Source organism: Pristiophorus japonicus, chromosome 24 (genome assembly GCF_044704955.1).
Source record: "Pristiophorus japonicus isolate sPriJap1 chromosome 24, sPriJap1.hap1, whole genome shotgun sequence".
Classification (NCBI taxonomy): domain Eukaryota; kingdom Metazoa; phylum Chordata; class Chondrichthyes; family Pristiophoridae; genus Pristiophorus; species Pristiophorus japonicus.
The window spans coordinates 24,384,831-24,408,225 of NC_092000.1; positions in this window are offsets into that span (position 1 = coordinate 24,384,831).

Here is a 23,395-nt window from a genome sequence, read left to right on the forward strand (position 1 = left end):
CACTGAATACTATACCCAGTGTGTTACACTGAATACTATACCCAGAGTGTTACACTGAATACTGTACCCAGAGTGTTACACTGAATACTGTAACTAGAGTGTTACACTGAATACTGTACCCAGAGTGTTACACTGAATATTGTACCCAGTGCTACATTGAATACTGTACCAAGTGTGTTACACTGAATACTGTACCCAGAGTGTTACACTGAATACTGTACCCAGAGTGTTGCACTGAATACTGTACCCAGTGTTACACAGAATACTGTACCCAGAGTGTTACACTGAATATTGTACCCAGTGTTACGTTGAATACTGTACCCAGAGTGCTACACTGAATACTGTACCCAGTGTGTTACACTGAATACTGTACCCTGTGTGTTGCACTGAATACTGTACCCAGTGTTACACTGAAAACTGTACCCAGAGTGTTACACTGAATACTGTACCCAGTGGTACACTGAATACTGTACCCAGTGTGTTACACTGCATATTGTACCCAGTGTTAGACTGAATACTGTACCAGTGTTACACTGAATACTGTACCCATTGTGTTACACTGAATACTGTACCCAGAGTGTAACATTGAATACTGTGCCCAGTGTTACACTGAATACTGTACCCAGAGTGTTACACTGAATACTGTAGCCAGTGTTACACTGAATACTGTACCCAGAGTGTTACACTGAATACTGTACGCAGTGTTACACTGAATACTGTACCCAGAGTGTTACACTGAATACTGTACCCAGTGTTACACTGAATACAGTACCCAGTGTGTTACACTGAATACTGTACCAGTGTTACACTGAATACTGGACCCAGTGTTACAGTAAATACTGTACCCAGATTGTTACACTGAATACTGTACCCAGAGTGTTACACTGAATACTGTACCCAGTGTTACACTGAATACTGTACCCAATGTTACACTGAATACTATTCCCAGTGTTACACTGAATACTGTACCCCGATTGTTACACTGAATACTGTACCCAGTGTTACACTGAATACTGTACCCAGAGTGTTACACTGAATACTGTACCCAGTGTTACACTGAATACTGTACCCAGTGTTACACTGAATATTGCACCCCGAGTGTTACACTGAATACTGTACCCAGTGTTACACTGAATACTGTACCCTGTGTGTTACACTGAATACTGTACCCAGTGTTACACTGAATATTGGACCCAGTGTTACACTGAATACTGTAACTAGAGTGTTACACTGAATACTGTAGCCAGAGTGTCACACTGAATACTGTACCCAATGTGACACTGAATACTGTACCCAGAGTGTTACACTGAATACTGTAACTAGAGTGTTACACTGAATACTGTACCCAATGTTACACTGAATACTGTACCCAGTGTTACACTGAATATTGCACCCCGAGTGTTACACTGAATACTGTACCCAGTGTTACACAGAATACTGAACCCAGAGTGTTACACTGAATATTGTACCCAGTGTTACATTGAATACTGTACCCAGAGTGCTACACTGAATACTGTACCCAGTGTGTTACACTGAATACTGTACCCAGAGTGTTACACTGAATACTGTACCGAGTGTTACACTGAATATTGTACCCGGTGTTACACTGAATACTGTACCCAATGTTACACTGAATACTGTACCCACTGTTACACTGAATCTTGCACCCCGAGTGTTACACTGAATACTGTACCCAGTGTTACACAGAATACTGTACCCAGAGTGTTACACTGAATACTGTACCCAGTGTTACACTGAATACTGTACCCGGTCTTTTACACTGAATAACGTACCCAGTGTTACACTGAATACTGGACCCAGTGTTACACTGAATACTGTACCCAGAGTGTTACACTGAATACTGTACCCAGTGTTACACTGAATACTGTACCCTGCGTGTTACACTGAATACTGTACCCAGTGTTACACTGAATATTGGACCCAGTGTTACACTGAATACTGTACCCAGAGTGTTACACTGAATACTGTACCCAGTGTGTTACACTGAATACTGTACCCAGATTGTAACATTGAATACTGTGCCCAGTGTTACACTGAATACTGTACCCAGAGTGTTACGCTGAATACTGAACCCAGCGTTACACTGAATACTGTACCCAGAGTGTTACACTGAATACTGTACCCAGTGTTACACTGAATACTGTACCCAGTGTTACATTGAATACTGTACCCAGAGTGCTACACTGAATACTGTACCCAGTGTGTTGTACTGAATACTGTACCCAGAGTGTTACACTGAATACTGTACCCAGAGTGTTACACTGAATACTGTACCCAGAGTGTTGCACTGAATACTGTACCCAGTGTTACACTGAAAACTGTACCCAGAGTGTTGCACTGAATACTGTAGCCAGTGTTACACTGAATACTGTACCCAGAGTGTTACACTGAATACTGTACGCAGTGTTACACTGAATACTGTACCCAGAGTGTTACACTGAATACTGTACCAAGTGTTACACTGAATACAGTACCCAGTGTGTTACACTGAATACTGTACCAGTGTTACACTGAATACTGGACCCAGTGTTACACTAAATACTGTACCCAGATTGTTACACTGAATACTGTACCCAGAGTGTTACACTGAATACTGTACCCAGTGTTACACTGAATACTGTACCCAATGTTACACTGAATAATATTCCCAGTGTTACACTGAATACTGTACCCCGATTGTTACACTGAATACTGTACCCAGTGTTACACTGAATACTGTACCCAGAGTGTTACACTGAATACTGTACCCAGTGTTACACTGAATACTGTACCCAGTGTGTTACACTGAATACTGTACCCAGAGTGTTACACTGAATACTGTACCCAGAGTGTTACACTGAATACTGTAACTAGAGTGTTACACTGAATACTGTACCCAATGTTACACTGAATACTGTACCCAGTGTTACACTGAATACTGCACCCCGAGTGTTACACTGAATACTGTAACCAGTGTTACACTGAATACTGCACCCAGTGTGTTACACTGAATACTGTACCCAGTATTACACTGAATACTGTACCCAGAGTGTTACACTGAATACTGTACCCGGTGTTACACTGAATACTGTACCCAGAGTATTACACTGAATACTGTAGCCAGAGTGTCACACTGAATACTGTACCCAATGTGACACTGAATACTGTACCCAGTGTTACACTGAATACTATACCCAGTGTGTTACACTGAATACTATACCCAGAGTGTTACACTGAATACTGTACCCAGAGTGTTACACTGAATACTGTAACTAGAGTGTTACACTGAATACTGTACCCAGAGTGTTACACTGAATATTGTACCCAGTGCTACATTGAATACTGTACCAAGTGTGTTACACTGAATACTGTACCCAGAGTGTTACACTGAATACTGTACCCAGAGTGTTGCACTGAATACTGTACCCAGTGTTACACAGAATACTGTACCCAGAGTGTTACACTGAATATTGTACCCAGTGTTACGTTGAATACTGTACCCAGAGTGCTACACTGAATACTGTACCCAGTGTGTTACACTGAATACTGTACCCTGTGTGTTGCACTGAATACTGTACCCAGTGTTACACTGAAAACTGTACCCAGAGTGTTACACTGAATACTGTACCCAGTGTTACACTGAATACTGTACCCAGTGTGTTACACTGCATATTGTACCCAGTGTTAGACTGAATACTGTACCAGTGTTACACTGAATACTGTACCCATTGTGTTACACTGAATACTGTACCCAGAGTGTAACATTGAATACTGTGCCCAGTGTTACACTGAATACTGTACCCAGAGTGTTACACTGAATACTGTACCCAGCGTTACACTGAATACTATACCCAGAGTGTTACACTGAATACTGTACCGAGTGTTACACTGAATACTGTACCCGGTGTTACACTGAATACTCTACCCAGAGTATTACACTGAATACTGCACCCAGAGTGTCACACTGAATACTGTACCCAGAGTGTTACACTGAATACTGTACCCAGAGTGTTACACTGAATACTGTATCCAGTGTTACACTGAATACTGTAACTAGAGTGTTACACTGAATACTGTACCCAATGTTAAACTGAATACTGTACCCAGTGTTACACTGAATACTGCACCCCGAGTGTTACACTGAATACTGTACCCAGTGTTACACTGAATAATGTACCCAGAGTGTTACACTGAACACTGTACCCAGTGTTACACGGAATACTGGACCCAGTGTTGCACTGAATACTGTACCCAGAGTGTTACACTGAATACTGTACCCAGTGTTACACTGAATACTGTACCAGTGTTACACTGAATACTGTACCCAGTGTGTTACACTGAATACTGTACCCAGAGTGTAACACTGAATACTGTACCCGGTGTCACACTGAATACTTTTCCCAGAGTGTTACACTGAATAATTTATCCAGTGTAACACTGAATACTGTACCCAGAGTGTTACACTAAATACTCTACCCAGAGTGTTACACCGAATACTGTACCCAGTGTTACAATGAATGATGTACCCAGAGGGTTACACTGAATACTGTACCCAGTGTTACAGTGAATACTCTAACCAGAGCGTTACACTGATTACTGTACCCAATGTGTTACACTGAATATTGTACAGTGTGTTACACTGTATACTGTACCAAGAGTGTTAAACTGAATACTGTACCCAGAGTGTTACACTGAATACTATACCCAGTGTTACACTGAATACTGTACCCAATGTTACACTGAATACTGTACCCTGTGTTTCACTGAATACTGTACCCAGAGTGTTACACTGAATACTGTACCCAGAGGGTTACACTGATTATTGTACCCAGTGTGTTGCACTGAATACTGTACAGTGTGTTACACTGTATACTGTACCGAGAGTGTTACACTGAATACTGTACCCAGAGTGTTACACTGAATACTGTACCCTGTGTTACACTGAATACTGTACCCAGAGTGTTACACTGAATACTGTACCCAGTGTTACACTGAACACTGTGCACAGTATTACACTGAATACTGTACCCAGAGTGTTTCACTGAATACTGTACCCTGTGTTACACTGAATATTGTACCCAGAGTGTTGCACTGAAAACTGTGCCCAGTGTTACACTGAATAATGTGCACAGTATTACACTGAATACTGTACCCAGAGTGTTACACTGAATACTGTACCGAGTGTTACACTAAATACTGTACCCGGTGTTACACTGAATACTGTACCCAGAGTATTACACTGAATACTGTACCCAGAGTGTCACACTGAATACTGTACCCAGAGGGTTACACTGAATACTGTACCCAGTGTTACACTGAATACTGTACCCAGTGTGTTACACTGAATACTGTACCCAGAGTGTTATACTGAATACTGTACCCAGAGTGTCGCACTGAATACTGCACCCAGTGTTACACTGAAAACTGTACCCAGAGTGTTACACTGAATACTGTACCCAGTGTTACACTGAATACTGTACCCAGAGTGTTACACTGAATACTGTACGCAGTGTTACACTGAATACTGTACCCAGAGTGTTACACTGAATACTGTACCCAGTGTTACACTGAATACTGTACCCAGTGTGTTACACTGAATACTGTACCAGTGTTACACTAAATAATGTGCACAGTATTACACTGAATACTGTACCCAGAGTGTTACACTGAATACTGTACCGAGTTTTACACTGAATACTGTACCCGGTGTTACACTGAATACTGTACCCAGAGTATTACACTGAATACTGTTCCCAGAGTGTCACACTGAATACTGTACCCAGAGGGTTACACTGAATACTGTACCCAGCGTTACACTGAATACTGTACCCAGTGTGTTATACTGAATACTGTACCCAGAGTGTTACACTGAATATTGTACCCAGAGTGTTACACTGAATACTGTACCCAGAGTGTCGCACTGAATACTGCACCCAGTGTTACACTGAAAACTGTACCCAGAGTGTTACACTGAATACTGTACCCAGTGTTACACTGAATACTGTACCCAGAGTGTTACACTGAATAATGTACGCAGTGTTACACTGAATACTGTACCCAAAGTGTTACACTGAATACTGTACCCAGTGTTACACTGAATACAGTACCCAGTGTGTTACACTGAATACTGTACCAGTGTTACACTGAATACTGGACCCAGTGTTACACTAAATACTGTACCCAGATTGTTACACTGAATACTGTACCCAGAGTGTTACACTGAATACTGTACCCAGTGTTACTCTGAATACTCTACCCAATGTTACACTGAATACTATTCCCAGTGTTACACTGAATACTGTACCCCGATTGTTACACTGAATACTGTACCCAGTGTTACACTGAATACTGTACCCAGAGTGTTACACTGAATACTGTACCCAGTGTTACACTGAATACTGTACCCAGTGTGTTACACTGAATAGTGTAGCCAGAGTGTTACACTGAATAATGTACCCAGAGTGTTACACTGAATACTGTAACTAGAGTGTTACACTGGATATTATACCCAATGTTACACTGGATACTGTACCCAGTGTTACACTGAATACTGCACCCCGAGTGTTACACTGAATACTGTAACCAGTGTTACACGGAATACTGTACCAAGAGTATTAAACTGAATACTGTACCCAGTGTTACACTGAATACTCTACCCAGTCTGTTACACTGAATAATGTACCCAGTGTTACACTGAATACTGGACCCAGTGTTACACTGAATACTGTACCCAGAGTGTTACACTGAATACTGTACCCAGTGTTACACTGAATACTGTACCCAGAGTGTTACACTGAATACTGTAACCAGTGTTACACTGAATACTGTACCAAGAGTATTAAACTGAATACTGTACCCAGTGTTACAATGAATACTGTACCCAGTGTTACACTGAATACTGTACCAGTGTTACACTGAATACTGTACCCAGTGTGTTACACTGAATACTGTACCCAGAGTATAACACTGAATACTGTACCCGGTGTTACACTGAATACTGTTCCCAGAGTGTTACACTGAATAATTTATCCAGTGTAACACTGAATACTGTACCCAGAGTGTTACACTAAATACTCTACCCAGAGTGTTACACTGAATACTGTACCCAGTGTTACAATGAATGATGTACCCAGAGGGTTACACTGAATACTGTACCCAGTGTTACACTGAATACTCTAACCAGAGCGTTACACTGATTACTGTACCCAGTGTGTTACACTGAATATTGTACAGTGTGTTACACTGTATACTGTACCAAGAGTGTTAAACTGAATACTGTACCCAGAGTGTTACACTAAATACTGTACCCAGAGTGTTACACTGAATACTGTACCCAGTGTTACAATGAATGATGTACCCAGAGGGTTACACTGAATACTGTACCCAGTGTTACAGTGAATACTCTAACCAGAGCGTTACACTGATTACTGTACCCAATGTGTTACACTGAATATTGTACAGTGTGTTACACTGTATACTGTACCAAGAGTGTTAAACTGAATACTGTACCCAGAGTGTTACACTGAATACTATACCCAGTGTTACACTGAATAATGTACCCAATGTTACACTGAATACTGTACCCTGTGTTTCACTGAATACTGTACCCAGAGTGTTACACTGAATACTGTACCCAGAGGGTTACACTGATTACTGTACCCAGTGTGTTGCACTGAATACTGTACAGTGTGTTACACTGTATACTGTACCGAGAGTGTTACACTGAATACTTTACCCAGAGTGTTACACTGAATACTGTACCCTGTGTTACACTGAATACTGTACCCAGAGTGTTACACTGAATACTGTACCCAGTGTTACACTGAATACTGTGCACAGTATTACACTGAATACTGTACCCAGAGTGTTTCACTGAATACTGTACCCTGTGTTACACTGAATATTGTACCCAGAGTGTTACACTGAAAACTGTGCCTAGTGTTACACTGAATAATGTGCACAGTATTACACTGAATACTGTACCCAGAGTGTTACACTGAATACTGTACCGAGTGTTACACTAAATACTGTACCCGGTGTTACACTGAATACTGTACCCAGAGTATTACACTGAATACTGTACCCAGAGTGTCACACTGAATACTGTACCCAGAGGGTTACACTGAATAATTTACCCAGTGTTACTCTGAATACTGTACCCAGTGTGTTACACTGAATACTGTACCCAGAGTGTTACACTGAATACTGTACCCAGAGTGTTACACTGAATACTGTACCCAGAGTGTCGCACTGAATACTGCACCCAGTGTTACACTGAAAACTGTACCCAGAGTGTTACACTGAATACTGTACCCAGTGTTACACTGAATACTGTACCCAGAGTGTCACACTGAATACTGTACCCAGAGGGTTACACTGAATACTGTACCCAGTGTTACACTGAATACTGTACCCAGTGTGTTACACTGAATACTGTAACCAGAGTGTTACACTGAATACTGTACCCAGAGTGTCGCACTGAATACTGCACCCAGTGTTACACTGAAAACTGTACCCAGAGTGTTACACTGAATACTGTACCCATGTTACACTGAAATCTGTACCCAGAGTGTTACACTGAATACTGTACGCAGTGTTACACTGGATACTGTACCCAGAGTATTACACTGAATACTGTACCCAGTGTTACACTGAATACTGTACCCAGTGTGTTACACTGAATACTGTACCAGTGTTACACTGAATAATGTGCACAGTATTACACTGAATACTGTACCCAGAGTGTTACACTGAATACTGTACCGAGTGTTACACTGAATACTGTACCCGGTGTTACACTGAATACTGTACCCAGAGTATTACACTGAATACTGTACCCAGAGTGTCACACTGAATACTGTACCCAGAGGGTTACACTGAATACTGTACCCAGTGTTACACTGAATACTGTACCCAGTGTGTTACACTGAATACTGTACCCAGAGTGTTACACTGAATACTGTACCCAGAGTGTTACACTGAATACTGCACCCAGTGTTACACTGAAAACTGTACCCAGAGTGTTACACTGAATACTGTACCCAGTGTTACACTGAATACTGTACCCAGAGTGTTACACTGAATACTGTACGCAGTGTTACACTGAATACTGTACCCAGAGTATTACACTGAATACTGTAACTAGAGTGTTACACTGAATATTATACCCAATGTTACACTGAATACTGTACCCAGTGTTACACTGAATACTGCACCCCGAGTGTTACACTGAATACTGTAACCAGTGTTACACGGAATACTGTACCAAGAGTATTAAACTGAATACTGTACCCAGTGTTACACTGAATACTCTACCCAGTCTGTTACACTGAATAATGTACCCAGTGTTACACTGAATACTGGACCCAGTGTTACACTGAATACTGTACCCAGAGTGTTACACTGAATACTGTACCCAGTGTTACACTGAATACTGCACCCAGTGTGTTACACTGAATACTGTATCCGGTATTACACTGAATACTGTACCCAGAGTGTTACACTGAATACTGTAACTAGAGTGTTACACTGAATACTATACCCAATGTTACACTGAATACTGTACCCAGTGCTACACTGAATACTGCACCCAGTGTTACACTGAATACTCTACCCAGTCTGTTACACTGAATAATGTACCCAGTGTTACACTGAATACTGGACCCAGTGTTACACTGAATACTGTACCCAGAGTGTTACACTGAATACTGTACCCAGTGTTACACTGAATACTGCACCCAGTGTGTTACACTGAATACTGTATCCGGTATTACACTGAATACTGCACCCAGATTGTTACACTGAATACTGTAACTAGAGTGTTACACTGAATACTATACCCAATGTTACACTGAATACTGTACCCAGTGTTACACTGAATACTGCACCCCGAGTGTTAAACTGAATACTGTAACCAGTGTTACACTGAATACTGTACCAAGAGTATTAAACTGAATACTGTACCCAGTGTTACAATGAATACTGTACCCAGTGTTACACTGAATACTGTACCAGTGTTACACTGAATACTGTACCCAGTGTGTTACACTGAATACTGTACCCAGAGTATAACACTGAATACTGTACCCGGTGTTACACTGCATACTGTTCCCAGAGTGTTACACTGAATAATTTATCCAGTGTAACACTGAATACTGTACCCAGAGTGTTACACTAAATACTCTACCCAGAGAGTTACACTGAATACTGTACCCAGTGTTACAATGAATGATGTACCCAGAGGGTTACACTGAATACTGTACCCAGTGTTACACTGAATACTCTAACCAGAGCGTTACACTGATTACTGTACCCAGTGTGTTACACTGAATATTGTACAGTGTGTTACACTGTATACTGTACCAAGAGTGTTAAACTGAATACTGTACCCAGAGTGTTACACTAAATACTGTACCCAGAGTGTTACACTGAATACTGTACCCAGTGTTACAATGAATGATGTACCCAGAGGGTTACACTGAATACTGTACCCAGTGTTACAGTGAATACTCTAACCAGAGCGTTACACTGATTACTGTACCCAATGTGTTACACTGAATATTGTACAGTGTGTTACACTGTATACTGTACCAAGAGTGTTAAACTGAATACTGTACCCAGAGTGTTACACTGAATACTATACCCAGTGTTACACTGAATAATGTACCCAATGTTACACTGAATACTGTACCCTGTGTTACACTGAATACTGTACCCAGAGTGTTACACTGAATACTGTACCCAGAGGGTTACACTGATTACTGTACCCAGTGTGTTGCACTGAATACTGTACAGTGTGTTACACTGTATACTGTACCGAGAGTGTTACACTGAATACTTTACCCAGAGTGTTACACTGAATACTGTACCCTTTGTTACACTGAATACTGTACCCAGAGTGTTACACTGAATACTGTACCCAGTGTTACACTGAATACTGTGCACAGTATTACACTGAATACTGTACCCAGAGTGTTTCACTGAATAATGTACCCTGTGTTACACTGAATATTGTACCCAGAGTGTTACACTGAAAACTGTGCCTAGTGTTACACTGAATAATGTGCACAGTATTACACTGAATACTGTACCCAGAGTGTTACACTGAATACTGTACCGAGTGTTACACTAGATACTGTACCCGGTGTTACACTGAATACTGTACCCAGAGTATTACACTGAATACTGTACCCAGAGTGTCACACTGAATACTGTACCCAGAGGGTTACACTGAATACTTTACCCAGTGTTACTCTGAATACTGTACCCAGTGTGTTACACTGAATACTGTACCCAGAGTGTTACACTGAATACTGTACCCAGAGTGTCGCACTGAATACTGCACCCAGTGTTACACTGAAAACTGTACCCAGAGTGTTACACTGAATACTGTACCCAGTGTTACACTGAATACTGTACCCAGAGTGTCACACTGAATACTGTACCCAGAGGGTTACACTGAATACTGTACCCAGAGTGTTACACTGAATACTGTACCCAGAGTGTCGCACTGAATACTGCACCCAGTGTTACACTGAAAACTGTACCCAGAGTGTTACACTGAATACTGTACCCAGTGTTACACTGAATACTGTACCCAGAGTGTTACACTGAATACTGTACCCAGTGTTACACTGAATACTGTACCCAGTGTGTTACACTGAATACTGTACCAGTGTTACACTGAATAATGTGCACAGTATTACACTGAATACTGTACCCAGAGTGTTACACTGAATACTGTACCGAGTGTTACACTGAATACTGTACCCGGTGTTACACTGAATACTGTACCCAGAGTATTACACTGAATACTGTACCCAGAGTGTCACACTGAATACTGTACCCAGAGGGTTACACTGAATACTGTACCCAGTGTTACACTGAATACTGTACCCAGTGTGTTACACTGAATACTGTACCCAGAGTGTTACACTGAATACTGTACCCAGAGTGTTACACTGAATACTGCACCCAGTGTTACACTGAAAACTGTACCCAGAGTGTTACACTGAATACTGTACCCAGTGTTACACTGAATACTGTACCCAGAGTGTTACACTGAATACTGTACGCAGTGTTACACTGAATACTGTAACCAGAGTATTACACTGAATACTGTACCCAGAGTGTCACACTGAATACTGTACCCAGAGGGTTAGACTGAATACTGTACCCAGTGTTACACTGAATACTGTACCCAGTGTGTTACACTGAATACTGTACCCAGAGTGTTACACTGAATACTGTACCCAGAGTGTCGCACTGAATACTGCACCCAGTGTTACACTGAAAACTGTACTCAGAGTGTTACACTGAATACTGTACCCAGTGTTACACTGAATACTGTACCCAGAGTGTTACATTGAATACTGTACGCAGTGTTACACTGAATACTGTACCCAGAGTGTTACACTGAATACTGTACCAGTGTTACACTGAATACTGGACCCAGTGTTACACTAAATACTGTACCCAGATTGTTACACTGAATACTGTACCCAGAGTGTTACACTGAATACTGTACCCAGTGTTACACTGAATACTGTACCCAATGTTACACTGAATACTATTCTCAGTGTTACACTGAATACTGTACCCCGATTGTTACACTGAATACTGTACCCCGATTGTTACACTGAATACTGTACCCAGTGTTACACTGAATACTGTACCCAGAGTGTTACACTGAATACTGTACCCAGTGTTACACTGAATACTGTACCCAGTGTGTTACACTGAATACCGTACCCAGTGTGTTACACTGAATACTGTACCCAGAGTGTTACACTGAATACTGTACCCAGAGTGTTACACTGAATACTGTAACTAGAGTGTTACACTGAATACTATACCCAATGTTACACTGAATACTGTACCCAGTGTTACACTGAATACTGCACCCCGAGTGTTACACTGAATACTGTAACCAGTGTTACACTGAATACTGTACCAATAGTATTAAACTGAATACTGTACCCAGTGTTACACTGAATACTGTACCCAGTCTGTTACACTAAATAATGTACCCAGTGTTACACTGAATACTGGACCCAGTGTTACACTGAATACTGTACCCAGAGTGTTACACTGAATACTGTACCCAGTGTTACACTGAATACTGTACCCGGTGTTACACTGAATACTGTACCCAGAGTATTACACTGAATACTGTACCCAGAGTGTCACCCTGAATACTGTACCCAGAGGGTTACACTGAATACTGTACCCAGCGTTACACTGAATACTGTACCCAGAGTGTTACACTGAATACTGTACCCAGAGTGTTACACTGAATACTGTACCCAGAGTGTTGCACTGAATACTGCACCCAGTGTTACACTGAAAACTGTACCCAGAGTGTTACACTGAATACTGTACCCAGTGTTACACTGAATACTGTACCCAGAGTGTTACACTGAATACTGTACGCAGTGTTACACTGAATACTGTACCCAGAGTATTACACTGAATACTGTAACTAGAGTGTTACACTGAATATTATACCCAATGTTACACTGAATACTGTACCCAGTGTTACACTGAATACTGCACCCCGAGTGTTACACTGAATACTGTAACCAGTGTTACACGGAATACTGTACCAAGAGTATTAAACTGAATAATGTACCCAGTGTTACACTGAATACTCTACCCAGTCTGTTACACTGAATAATGTACCCAGTGTTACACTGAATACTGGACCCAGTGTTACACTGAATACTGTACCCAGAGTGTTACACTGAATACTGTACCCAGTGTTACACTGAATACTGCACCCAGTGTGTTACACTGAATACTGTATCCGGTATTACACTGAATACTGTACCCAGAGTGTTACACTGAATACTGTAACTAGAGTGTTACACTGAATACTATACCCAATGTTACACTGAATACTGTACCCAGTGTTACACTGAATACTGTACCCAGAGTGTTACACTGAATACTGTAACCAGTGTTACACTGAATACTGTACCAAGAGTATTAAACTGAATACTGTACCCAGTGTTACAATGAATACTGTACCCAGTGTTACACTGAATACTGTACCAGTGTTACACTGAATACTGTACCCAGTGTGTTACACTGAATACTGTACCCAGAGTATAACACTGAATACTGTACCCGGTGTTACACTGAATACTGTTCCCAGAGTGTTACACTGAATAATTTATCCAGTGTAACACTGAATACTGTACCCAGAGTGTTACACTAAATACTCTACCCAGAGTGTTACACTGAATACTGTACCCAGTGTTACAATGAATGATGTACCCAGAGGGTTACACTGAATACTGTACCCAGTGTTACACTGAATACTCTAACCAGAGCGTTACACTGATTACTGTACCCAGTGTGTTACACTGAATATTGTACAGTGTGTTACACTGTATACTGTACCAAGAGTGTTAAACTGAATACTGTACCCAGAGTGTTACACTAAATACTGTACCCAGAGTGTTACACTGAATACTGTACCCAGTGTTACAATGAATGATGTACCCAGAGTGTTACACTGAATACTGTACCCAGTGTTACAGTGAATACTCTAACCAGAGCGTTACACTGATTACTGTACCCAATGTGTTACACTGAATATTGTACAGTGTGTTACACTGTATACTGTACCAAGAGTGTTAAACTGAATACTGTACCCAGAGTGTTACACTGAATACTATACCCAGTGTTACACTGAATAATGTACCCAATGTTACACTGAATACTGTACCCTGTGTTTCACTGAATACTGTACCCAGAGTGTTACACTGAATACTGTACCCAGAGGGTTACACTGATTACTGTACCCAGTGTGTTGCACTGAATACTGTACAGTGTGTTACACTGTATACTGTACCGAGAGTGTTACACTGAATACTTTACCCAGAGTGTTACACTGAATACTGTACCCTGTGTTACACTGAATACTGTACCCAGAGTGTTACACTGAATACTGTACCCAGTGTTACACTGAATACTGTGCACAGTATTACACTGAATACTGTACCCAGAGTGTTTCACTGAATACTGTACCCTGTGTTACACTGAATATTGTACCCAGAGTGTTACACTGAAAACTGTGCCTAGTGTTACACTGAATAATGTGCACAGTATTACACTGAATACTGTACCCAGAGTGTTACACTGAATACTGTACCGAGTGTTACACTAGATACTGTACCCGGTGTTACACTGAATACTGTACCCAGAGTATTACACTGAATACTGTACCCAGAGTGTCACACTGAATACTGTACCCAGAGGGTTACACTGAATATTTAACCAGTGTAACTCTGAATACTGTACCCAGTGTGTTACACTGAATACTGTACCCAGAGTGTTACACTGAATACTGTACCCAGAGTGTTACACTGAATACTGTACCCAGAGTGTCGCACTGAATACTGCACCCAGTGTTACACTGAAAACTGTACCCAGAGTGTTACACTGAATACTGTACCCAGTGTTACACTGAATACTGTACCCAGAGTGTCACACTGAATACTGTACCCAGAGGGTTACACTGAATACTGTACCCAGTGTTACACTGAATACTGTACCCAGAGTGTTACACTGAATACTGTACCCAGAGTGTTACACTGAATACTGTACCCAGAGTGTCGCACTGAATACTGCACCCAGTGTTACACTGAAAACTGTACCCAGAGTGTTACACTGAATACTGTACCCGTGTTACACTGAAATCTGTACCCAGAGTGTTACACTGAATACTGTACGCAGTGTTACACTGAATACTGTACCCAGAGTGTTACACTGAATACTGTACCCAGTGTTACACTGAATACTGTACCCAGTGTGTTACACTGAATACTGTACCAGTGTTACACTGAATAATGTGCACAGTATTACACTGAATACTGTACCCAGAGTGTTACACTGAATACTGTACCGAGTGTTACACTGAATACTGTACCCGGTGTTACACTGAATACTGTACCCAGAGTATTACACTGAATACTGTACCCAAAGTGTCACACTGAATACTGTACCCAGAGGTTTACACTGAATACTGTACCCAGTGTTACACTGAATACTGTACCCAGTGTGTTACACTGAATACTGTACCCAGAGTGTTACACTGAATACTGTACCCAGAGTGTTACACTGAATACTGCACCCAGTGTTACACTGAAAACTGTACCCAGAGTGTTACACTGAATACTGTACCCAGTGTTACACTGAATACTGTACCCAGAGTGTTACACTGAATACTGTACGCAGTGTTACACTGAAAACTGTACCCAGAGTATTACACTGAATACTGTACCCAGAGTGTCACACTGAATACTGTACCCAGAGGGTTAGACTGAATACTGTACCCAGTGTTACACTGCATACTGTACCCAGTGTGTTACACTGAATACTGTACCCAGAGTGTTACACTGAATACTGTACCCAGAGTGTTACACTGAATACTGTACCCAGAGTGTCGCACTGAATACTGCACCCAGTGTTACACTGAAAACTGTACCCAGAGTGTTACACTGAATACTGTACCCAGTGTTACACTGAATACTGTACCCAGAGTGTTACACTGAATACTGTACGCAGTGTTACACTGAATACTGTACCCAGAGTGTTACACTGAATACTGTACCCAGTGTTACACTGAATACTGTACCCAGTGTGTTACACTGAATACTGTACCAGTGTTACACTGAATACTGGACCCAGTGTTACACTAAATACTGTACCCAGATTGTTACACTGAATACTGTACCCAGAGTGTTACACTGAATACTGTACCCAGTGTTACACTGAATACTGTACCCAATGTTACACTGAATACTATTCCCAGTGTTACACTGAATACTGTACCCCGATTGTTACACTGAATACTGTACCCAGTGTTACACTGAATACTGTACCCAGAGTGTTACACTGAATACTGTACCCAGTGTTACACTGAATACTGTACCCAGTGTGTTACACTGAATACCATACCCAGTGTGTTACACTGAATACTGTACCCAGAGTGTTACACTGAATACTGTACCCAGAGTGTTACACTGAATACTGTAACTAGAGTGTTACACTGAATACTATACCCAATGTTACACTGAATACTGTACCCAGTGTTACACTGAATACTGCACCCCGAGTGTTACACTGAATACTGTAACCAGTGTTACACTGAATACTGTACCAATAGTATTAAACTGAATACTGTACCCAGTGTTACACTGAATACTGTACCCAGTCTGTTGCACTAAATAATGTACCCAGTGTTACACTGAATACTGGACCCAGTGTTACACTGACTACTGTACCCAGAGTGTTACACTGAATACTGTACCCAGTGTTACACTGAATACTGCACCCAGTGTGTTACACTGAATACTGTACCCAGTGTTACACAGAATACTGTACCCAGAGTGTTACACTGAATACTCTACCCAGTGTTACTCTGAATACTGTACCCGGTCTGTTACACTGAATAACGTCCCCAGTGTTACACTGAATACTGGACCCAGTGTTACACTGAATACTGTACCCAGAGTGTTACACTGAATACTGTACCCAGTGTTACACTGAATACTGTACCCTGTGTGTTACAGTGAATACTGTACCCAGTGTTACACTGAATATTGGACCCAGTGTTACACTGAATACTGTACCCAGAGTGTTACACTGAATACTGTACCCAGTGTTACACTGAATACTGTACCCAGTGTGTTACACTGCATATTGTACCCAGTGTTACACTGAATACTGTACCAGTGTTACACTGAATACTGTACCCAGTGTGTTACAATCTGTGTACAGTATTCAGTGTAACATTGAATACTGTGCCCAGTGTTACACTGAATACTGTACCCAGAGTGTTACGCTGAATACTGAACCCAGCGTTGCACTGAATACTATACCCAGAGTGTTACACTGAATACTGTACCCAGTGTTACACTGGATACCGTACCCAGTGTGTTACACTGAATACTGCACCCCGAGTGTTACACTGAATACTGTACCCAGTGTTACACTGAATACTGTACCCAGAGTGTTACACTGAATATTGTACCCAGTGTTACACTGAATACTGGACCCACTGTTACACTGAATACTGTACCCAGAGTGTTACACTGAATATTGTACCCAGTGTTACATTGAATACTGTACCCAGAGTGCTACACTGAATACTGTACCCAGTGTGTTGCACTGAATACTGTACCCAGAGTGTTACACTGAATACTGTACCCAGAGTGTTGCACTGAATACTGTACCCAGTGTTACACTGAAAACTGTACCCAGAGTGTTGCACTGAATACTGTTGCCAGTGTTACACTGAATACTGTACCCAGAGTGTTACACTGAATACTTTACGCAGTGTTACACTGAATACTGTACTCAGAGTGTTACACTGAATACTGTACCCAGTGTTACACTGAATACAGTACCCAGTGTGTTACACTGAATACTGTACCAGTGTTACACTGAATACTGGACCCAGTGTTACACTAAATACTGTACCCAATGTTACACTGAATACTATTCCCAGTGTTACACTGAATACTGTACCCCGATTGTTACACTGAATACTGTACCCAGTGTTACACTGAATACTGTACCCAGAGTGTTACACTGAATACTGTACCCAGTGTTACACTGAATACTGTACCCAGTGTGTTACACTGAATACTGTACCCAGAGTGTTACACTGAATACTGTAACTAGAGTGTTACACTGAATACTGTACCCAATGTTACACTGAATACTGTACCCAGTATTACACTGAATACTGTACCCAGAGTGTTACACTGAATACTGTACCGAGTGTTACACTGTATATTGTACCCGGTGTTACACTGAATACTGTACCCAGAGTATTACACTGAATACTGTACCCAGTGTTACACTGAATACTGTACCCAGTGTTACACTGAATACTATACCCAGTGTGTTACACTGAATACTATACCCAGAGTGTTACACTGAATACTGTACCCAGAGTGTTACACTGAATACTGTAACTAGAGTGTTACACTGAATACTGTACCCAATGTTACACTGAATACTGTACCCAGTGTTACACTGAATATTGCACCCCGAGTGTTACACTGAATACTGTACCCAGAGTGCTACACTGAATACTGTACCCAGTGTGTTACACTGAATACTGTACCCAGAGTGTTACACTGAATACTGTACCCAGAGTGTTACACTGAATACTGTACGCAGTGTTACACTGAATACTGTACCCAGAGTGTTACACTGAATACTGTACCCAGTGTTACACTGAATACTGTACCCAGTGTGTTACACTGAATACTGTACCAGTGTTACACTGAATAATGTGCACAGTATTACACTGAATACTGTACCCAGAGTGTTACACTGAATACTGTACCCGGTGTTACACTGAATACTGTACCCAGAGTATTACACTGAATACTGTACCCAGAGTGTCACACTGAATACTGTACCCAGAGGGTTACACTGAATACTGTACCCAGTGTTACACTGAATACTGTACCCAGTGTGTTACACTGAATACTGTACCCAGAGTGTTACACTGAATACTGTACCCAGAGTGTTACACTGAATACTGCACCCAGTGTTACACTGAAAACTGTACCCAGAGTGTTACACTGAATACTGTACCCAGTGTTACACTGAATACTGTACCCAGAGTGTTACACTGAATACTGTACGCAGTGTTACACTGAAAACTGTACCCAGAGTATTACACTGAATACTGTACCCAGAGTGTCACACTGAATACTGTACCCAGAGGGTTAGACTGAATACTGTACCCAGTGTTACACTGAATACTGTACCCAGTGTGTTACACTGAATACTGTACCCAGAGTGTTACACTGAATACTGTACCCAGAGTGTTACACTGAATACTGTACCCAGAGTGTCGCACTGAATACTGCACCCAGTGTTACACTGAAAACTGAACCCAGAGTGTTACACTGAATACTGTATCCAGTGTTACACTGAATACTGTACCCAGAGTGTTACACTGAAAACTGTACGCAGTGTTACACTGAATACTGTACCCAGAGTGTTACACTGAATACTGTACCCAGTGTTACACTGAATACTGTACCCAGTGTGTTACACTGAATACTGTACCAGTGTTACACTGAATACTGGACCCAGTGTTACACTAAATACTGTACCCAGATTGTTACACTGAATACTGTACCCAGAGTGTTACACTGAATACTGTACCCAGTGTTACACTGAATACTGTACCCAATGTTACACTGAATACTATTCCCAGTGTTACACTGAATACTGTACCCCGATTGTTACACTGAATACTGTACCTAGTGTTACACTGAATACTGTACCCAGTGTTACACTGAATACTGTACCCAGTGTGTTACACTGAATACCGTACCCAGTGTGTTACACTGAATACTGTACCCAGAGTGTTACACTGAATACTGTACCCAGAGTGTTACACTGAATACTGTAACTAGAGTGTTACACTGAATACTATACCCAATGTTACACTGAATACTGTACCCAGTGTTACACTGAATACTGCACCCCGAGTGTTACACTGAATACTGTAACCAGTGTTACACTGAATACTGTACCAATAGTATTAAACTGAATACTGTACCCAGTGTTACACTGAATACTGTACCCAGTCTGTTGCACTAAATAATGTACCCAGTGTTACACTGAATACTGGACCCAGTGTTACACTGACTACTGTACCCAGAGTGTTACACTGAATACTGTACCCAGTGTTACACTGAATACTGCACCCAGTGTGTTACACTGAATACTGTACCCAGTGTTACACAGAATACTGTACCCAGAGTGTTACACTGAATACTCTACCCAGTGTTACTCTGAATACTGTACCCGGTCTGTTACACTGAATAACGTCCCCAGTGTTACACTGAATACTGGACCCAGTGTTACACTGAATACTGTACCCAGAGTGTTACACTGAATACTGTACCCAGTGTTACACTGAATACTGTACCCTGTGTGTTACTGTGAATACTGTACCCAGTGTTACACTGAATATTGGACCCAGTGTTACACTGAATACTGTACCCAGAGTGTTACACTGAATACTGTACCCAGTGTTACACTGAATACTGTACCCAGTGTGTTACACTGCATATTGTACCCAGTGTTACACTGAATACTGTACCAGTGTTACACTGAATACTGTACCCAGTGTGTTACACTGAATACTGTACACAGATTGTAACATTGAATACTGTGCCCAGTGTTACACTGAATACTGTACCCAGAGTGTTACGCTGAATACTGAACCCAGCGTTGCACTGAATACTATACCCAGAGTGTTACACTGAATACTGTACCCAGTGTTACACTGGATACCGTACCCAGTGTGTTACACTGAATACTGCACCCCGAGTGTTACACTGAATACTGTACCCAGTGTTACACTGAATACTGTACCCAGAGTGTTACACTGAATATTGTACCCAGTGTTACACTGAATACTGGACCCACTGTTACACTGAATACTGTACCCAGAGTGTTACACTGAATATTGTACCCAGTGTTACATTGAATACTGTACCCAGAGTGCTACACTGAATACTGTACCCAGTGTGTTGCACTGAATACTGTACCCAGAGTGTTACACTGAATACTGTACCCAGAGTGTTGCACTGAATACTGTACCCAGTGTTACACTGAAAACTGTACCCAGAGTGTTGCACTGAATACTGTTGCCAGTGTTACACTGAATACTGTACCCAGAGTGTTACACTGAATACTTTACGCAGTGTTACACTGAATACTGTACCCAGAGTGTTACACTGAATACTGTACCCAGTGTAACACTGAATACAGTACCCAGTGTGTTACACTGAATACTGTACCAGTGTTACACTGAATACTGGACCCAGTGTTACACTAAATACTGTACCCAGATTGTTACACTGAATACTGTACCCAGAGTGTTACACTGAATACTGTACCCAGTGTTACACTGAATACTGTACCCAATGTTACACTGAATACTATTCCCAGTGTTACACTGAATACTGTACACCGATTGTTACACTGAATACTGTACCCAGTGTTACACTGAATACTGTACCCAGAGTGTTACACTGAATACTGTACCCAGTGTTACACTGAATACTGTACCCAGTGTGTTACACTGAATACTGTACCCAGAGTGTTACACTGAATACTGTAACTAGAGTGTTACACTGAATACTGTACCCAATGTTACACTGAATACTGTACCCAGTGTTACACTGAATACTGCACCCCGAGTGTTACACTGAATACTGTAACCAGTGTTACACTGAATACTGCACCCAGTGTGTTACACTGAATACTGTACCCAGTATTACACTGAATAATGTACCCAGAGTGTTACACTGAATACTGTACCGAGTGTTACACTGTATATTGTACCCGGTGTTACACTGAATACTGTACCCAGAGTATTACACTGAATACTGTACCCAGTGTTACACTGAATACTGTACCCAGTGTTACACTGAATACTATACCCAGTGTGTTACACTGAATACTATACCCAGAGTGTTACACTGAATACTGTACCCAGAGTGTTACACTGAATACTGTAACTAGAGTGTTACACTGAATACTGTACCCAATGTTACACTGAATACTGTACCCAGTGTTACACTGAATATTGCACCCCGAGTGTTACACTGAATACTGTACCCAGTGTTACACAGAATACTGTACCCAGAGTGCTACACTGAATACTGTACCCAGTGTGTTACACTGAATACTGTACCCAGAGTGTTACACTGAATACTGTACCCAGAGTGTTGCACTGAATACTGTACCCAGTGTTACACTGAAAACTGTACCCAGAGTGTTACACTGAATACTGTACCCAGTGTTACACTGAATACTGTACCCAGTGTGTTAAACTGCATATTGTACCCAGTGTTACACTGAATCCTGTACCCAGAGTGTTACACTGAATACTGTACCCAGTGTGTTACACTGAATACTGTACCCAGAGTGTTACATTGAATACTGTGCCCAGTGTTACACTGAATACTGTACCCAGAGTGTTACACTGAATACTGTACCCAGCGTTACACTGAATACTATACCCAGAGTGTTACACTGAATACTGTACCCAGTGTTACACTGAAAACTGTACCCAGTGTGTTACACTGAATACTGTACCCAGAGTGTTACACTGAATACTGTACCCAGAGTGTTACACTGAATACTGCACCCAGTGTTACACTGAATACTGTACCCAGTGTTACACTGAATACTGCACCCAGAGGGTTACACTGAATACTGTACCCAGTGTTACACTGAATGCTGTATCCAGAGTGTTACACTAAATACTCTACCCAGAGTGTTACACTGAATACTGTACCCAGTGTTACAATGCATGATGTACCCAGAGGGTTACACTGAA